The following is a 6,000-nucleotide window of genomic DNA, read 5'->3' on the forward strand; positions in this document are numbered from 1 at the left end:
TAAAGAGAGATTTAGAAATTTTTGCCTACCAGTTTTTCTTTATGATAATCTGATATAACTAATAATAATAAATATAAAATACAAAAAAATTATAAAACCTAAAAACTTATAAAAATATTATGATACTTAAGTTTTTTATTTCTCATCTCTATCCTTAAACTTTCTCGAGCCAGTGGCTCCCTCTAGTGTGCATCAAGTAAATCACTTATGCCAAATTTTTCCTATTTCTGCTCGCTTTTAGTAATCCTGATGTGGAGGTAAATGGTTTTGAACCATAGGCACTCCGAAATTTTCAAATCATTGGCATTCAGAACATTATTAACTTAAACATGGATTTTTATGTTATAAACGTATAAAACTGCATTGCATTTTTATGGCAAAGCGGTGAGATTCGAGTATGTTGTACGTGTTTTTTTTACCCCTTAAGTGCCGCGGTCGTATGTATACGCCTTGCAGAACCGATGTGCTAACTGCCACGGGCGTATATATACGTTCTTCGGATGTACTATCATTTGCTTCGTGCCGCTTCCAGTAAAATTATTCGCAAAACCACAATGATAGAGTATGCGAAGGAGGATTCCGAGAAGCATGGAGGTAGGACCCTCTTACCTCCAGATGTAGAGAAGAGGAGGGGAACTAGAGAGTGGGATAATTCTGAAACGGCGAAAGTAGTGACTGCGCAGTTATTGGCTAGTGTTTCTGTTTGAGTAAAACGTCATTTTTTTTAAAATTTGTATCTTCCGGTTCCGTTTACTGTTTGTAGTTGTTGGTTTTTACGAATATATCTGACATTTATGACTAGTTACTGCGCATTTATTGCTTGTGTTTCTGTTTATGTAAAACGTATTTTTTTTTTTTTTTTAATTCTGTGTCTTCCTTTTTCATTTATTGTTTGTAGTAGGTGCTTTTTTACGAATGTGATGATATTTACGATCGTGATGATAATGAAATAGATGATTACTTTCCGTATCGTATTTTCAGGCTCGCACACCTGAGAATATGATATGCCAGATGAGGAGGATTGCGACTGCTCGACGTTGGAAAGATGAACGACGTTGGGTACGACTTGCTATGAAAAACTTACCTATGACATCCAAGCAATTCAGAAGAAATATATGTTTTTTTAGGTATACTGATTTTACAAATTATAAACCTGATATTACACTTTACTGGTCTAAAAATAAATTGATTGAAATTCCATTTTGGGGATTTTTTATTATTATACAAACATCATTTTTATTATACATTACAGCTTTTTTTTATTATAATTTTACTCTAAACATTAAATTTTGCCTTTTCATTTTTTCTTTTATTCTTTACTAGCCGCTACGCAATCATCCTTCGTCTGGCTTTTAAACGTACCGTAAAAATGCCTAAAGAGGACACCAAACATTAAATTTAAAACCTCACAGAATTTTACTCTGCAAAACAACTTTATCCAAAAACATTAATTCAATGAAAATGTATCATATATTAAAAAAATTGTAATGAAATAAGCAATATTCTTTAATACAAACATTAATTATTTTAATAAATAAATTAACCAATTTCCCGTTGCAAAATCTTAAGAGTTCAATGGTATAAAGGAAGTTAAGAACTTTGTTTCCTAAAAACTATCTTTCAAAACTTTTTATATAATTAAAATTATATATATAATTAAAACATGATGTAAAAGAATTGCAACTAAATAAGCAATAAATCTCAGGTTTTCAAGAGAAAACAGTCAAAAGTCCAGTATCCGAAGCAATGAATGAAAAACTGTTGCCAAAACCACATTTCTAAAAGAATGAAACTATCATCAGAAAGCATTAACCAATCGAAAGTGTGCTTTGTGGATGACATAACTCAAAATATACAAACCTCTTTCCCATTCGCTAGTAAAGAGAGATAGACAGAACAAAAAAGAAATTCTTTCTGTTATGCCTCGAGAGACACATGCGCGTCAGAATAAGAAGATTGCGACGTGTGTGTTGCGCGTCCAAAAATCGAAAGAAAATAAGCAGCATGAAATGAGCAATATCCTTTAATACAAATATTAATTATCCCAATAAATAAATTAACCAACTTCCCGTTGAAAAAAAATCATGCTAAATTTTTCAGTATCTTAAAAAGAGTGAAATATGTAATAAGTATTTTATCTCACATTTTCAACAGCCAGCAGTCCATTTTATACAGAGCATTGAATGAAAAACTGTTGTCGAAACCACATTTCTAAAAGACTGAAACTATTCAAAATGAGGGGATTTCATCAAAAAAGATAAAAGTAAAAAAATCTGAATCGAATTTTGAAAAAAATTCGCTTTGAGGTGCACTGGCTCTTGTCTAGATGCACCTATGTACTCTTGTCTAGATGTACCACATTTCGTAGTCCTGGGTCTATTAGCTTACTCGCAACACGGGCGACAGACACATACACACACACATACAGACAAACTTTTTCTTTTATTATAATATAGAGATTTTTATGAAAGTAAGCAGCTTTTAGACAACAAAACTTGCATTTATTTTACCCTTAATACATGGCATAGCTACACGCCGCCTGTGTAAAAGACGGTGGCACTATGGAGTGAATATTGTACGTTTACCGCGGCAGTTAAGGAGTTAATTTGTATTGCTTGGTTTCGCAGCTTCGTGTTCTTCCGCTTCGTTTTCACCACAAAATGTTTTACATGATCTTAAACGCAGTATAACCACAAATTTGATATAAAATCTGTATGTTGTCAATTCACCGCATAATGTCTGATTCTGGGAATTTCTCAGAAAACTCTATGATATTTATGTAGGGATTTTTTTTCATGAACGTATGCATTAACCAGTAGGATTTCTTCAAATGAAAATAAATTAGCAATTTTTACAAAGAACCTGGAAGTCATTTGGTTTGACGAAAAATAAGTTTAAGTCTGAAATAAAACCAATTACATTTCATTCAGGAATGTTCTTGAAGACTCAGGAATCTTTTGCCAACTATGAAACTGTTAAATAACAGTATAGGCGTTTTTATTTATTTTCCTCAAACATAAAAATCCTATTTTAAATGGAATTTACGAAATTTCTATTCTTTGATAATTTAGATACTTTAATTTGCAGCCCCTGCCAAACCATTTTTCAAAGGTTTTAGGTAATTCGAAGAAAGCGTTATTCAAATTTGCTAGATTAGTATTGCAAATAGAGACAGAAACGCATGTAAAGAATCAAAACGTATTTCTATTCAGTGTCTTCTTCAAACGTTGATCCAGTGGAGGCATTGTTCCGTACTGTAGAAAATAGTAACATCTTATTTTGAAAGCATTTAATACGCTGAAGAAGCATTCCTCTTTTATTTATTTATTTACTTATTGAAAATTTATCAAAACTTGTGACCACACTCTTTAAATACACATGTGTAAAAATAAGTTCTTGCAAAAAACGACAGTTTACTTATTAATGGTTAGTTGATGTTACTAATTTGAAGATTTTAGTCATACATAAAAAAAAAAAAAAAAAAAAAAAAAAAAAAAAAAAAATTAACAAGAAATACTGTAGGATTGAGCAGAAAGTTCCATGCTTTACATTAATAATAAATGCTAATCGAAAAGAATGATTTAATTCATCTAAGTGGTGTTTTGTCTTGTTTAGTCAAAAACGCTACATGAATTATCAATGTATTGAGGTTTTAGGTCACTTAAATTCGTGCAACAAAATGATATGCACTGCAATACATTAACAGCTTCCTTGGGATATTTATTTGAGATCTGGAGTCATTGTTGGTACGAGAAGAGCGGTGAGAAACATCAGGATTCGTTCCAATATTGATCTCTGTTAGTTAAGATCTTTCTCTTTCTTCGTGGATGCAAAATACACCGATGAGAAAGCACCCAATTTTGCATCCGCCCATATGATGATGAGGTGGTATATATCTGCCCATATGGTGATATTCCTGGTGATGAGATAGTTGAATGTCTTTTAAATTTGGCCTTTTCAGAAGAATGCGTAACTGTCAATGTGTGCGACTGTTGGGAAATAATTTTAAAAGTTTTTGATTTCTTTCCTTAACAGCTGGAAAGCAAGTGTGCCATGACACTTGAATTACCTCATTTCATATCCTGTTATGTTATACTGACACTTGAATTGCGTTCCACCCTACGCTTTGAAACTTTCTATCTGATGCAACTGTTATATCTGTGCAACGTCAGATTTCATCTAATGGGACTTCGACCTCGAGGTAAGTATTGTTTGATGTTCCCTCAAATACGCTTCTGATCAGGAAACAATACTGTTAAATTCATTTATTAGTTTGATACGGATGTTCAATGATTTGATGCATGACATTTGACACGCTAAACTGTGCGACGTGTATGTTCTTTAAGAGTACATAGATGAACTTTTTTATATAGCATCATTTTCAGTCCTGTTTCCACTCTTGCAGATACTTCAAGTAAGACTTAGTTTTTGACCTACAGGGAAGAAATTTACTTGCTAGACTTGTCTTTTCTGAAGCATTGTATTACAATTTCAATAATCTGCAATAATAAAGAGATCCTCAGAATAAAAAAGGAGTTTTCAGGTAACAGGTTTAAAATGTACAGCCTAATGAATGTTGAGCTTTTGATGAAGTTCCTGTGCATATCATTCTTTGACAACAAACACTTAAGTAAGTAAAACTTCTTATTCGGTATATTAAAGTATATATTCTGTACTTAACTTATTATGTTATACGCGAAAATATGCATTTTAATAAATAAAAGCAGTTAATTTTGATATAAAAATGTGCATGCAGTTACTTTAAAATACTGTTTAGGTTATTAATAAACGGCAGTACTGACCAATGTATAGAATAACTGATTCTGAAGTATACGTATTGATGACATTTAAGAATATGGTAAAGTTATGTGGAAACTATGGCATAATTAAGGAAGTTTAATTTTCGGCACAAAAGTTTCGACTCATAATTAATTTTTGCAAATGGTGCGTATGTCATAATGTAGTTAGTTGAAGCTAAACGTAAGCTCGTACTCGATATTCTGTTTTTATGTGAACATTTTTAACATTTAGACATATAAACTCTCCTGTCAGTAAAACAGTAGATAATCTAACACTTCTTTGTTCATATCTGGAAGATAGGATGTGAAATGTATTCTAAGTGGAGAGACAACGGTGAAAAGTAAAGCAATTGAATAATCTCATGGTGAATTATTGAATTTTTGCAGATTAGTTTGAGTCAGGCAATATATAATATAAAATTAAATTCAATTTTTGAAGACGTTCTGTGGATCTGTGAGAATCCCTTTCTTTCAGAGCGCTTATATACAATGCTAGTCTAAAAAAATTTTCAATGCTCAATGAGTCATTTTCAATGCTTTGTAGAAACAAGAGCTTTAATAGCAGGCCTGAAATAATAACGCAAATACACCCCCCCCGGAACGAGCTTTCAATCTGGTTCACTTTTCGATAAGCATAGTTTATACTTTATCAGAGAACTTCCAAAGGAATGAAAATCAAATATAACGAACTATATATGAATATCTTGAACTGACACATTTTTATATTTTTTCCAGAATTTCTGCAAATGTTAACGAAACAAATTACCAACCCTTAAAATCATCCACACTTAGGATGCCAGGATCCAGAGTCAACATTCCATCCATATAGGAAAACGCATTTAAATTGCTTTTTCTATTCTCAATTAAGACTGCACGAAACAGGTATGCAGCCCATTCTAGCAGAACTATAAGACACAATAAGCGGATTTTATGACACTAAAAATCTTTTTTTTATATTGTCTATATATAGACTACTTTTATATATAATCTTTTTTCTATATTTGTGACTATTAAACCAAAGAACTTAAATAGGTTGGTACTAAGATGTTCGAGGCTGGTACTAGGATGGAAGTTTTTAAATTTTCGCTTCTCAGAAAAGAAGTAGCGAATACTATGTGCTTAGTTTGTATAGTTAAATTACCTTTTAAGGAATGGAAACTTTTCAGCCTTAATTATTTTTAAGTAAAACTGTCATTCAAGT

At 31.8% G+C, this 6,000-nt stretch overlaps 1 long non-coding RNA gene across 2 annotated transcripts in view; it reads left to right on the plus strand.

Moving 5' to 3' along the window:
- The window catches only part of LOC118189797 (uncharacterized), a 46,928-nt gene extending 45,734 nt beyond the window's left edge, over positions 1 to 1,194 (plus strand). For both annotated transcript variants that reach the window (XR_015043847.1, XR_015043846.1), the window contains exon 3: positions 982 to 1,194. This is a non-coding gene — a long non-coding RNA (uncharacterized LOC118189797). The remainder of the gene's footprint in view (positions 1 to 981) is intronic.
- The last annotated feature ends 4,806 nt before the right edge of the window (positions 1,195 to 6,000 follow it).

The sequence above is a fragment of the Stegodyphus dumicola genome, chromosome 11 (genome assembly GCF_044657685.1).
Source record: "Stegodyphus dumicola isolate Sdum_Otavi_A_Nest chromosome 11, ASM4465768v1".
Classification (NCBI taxonomy): Eukaryota; Metazoa; Arthropoda; class Arachnida; order Araneae; family Eresidae; genus Stegodyphus; species Stegodyphus dumicola.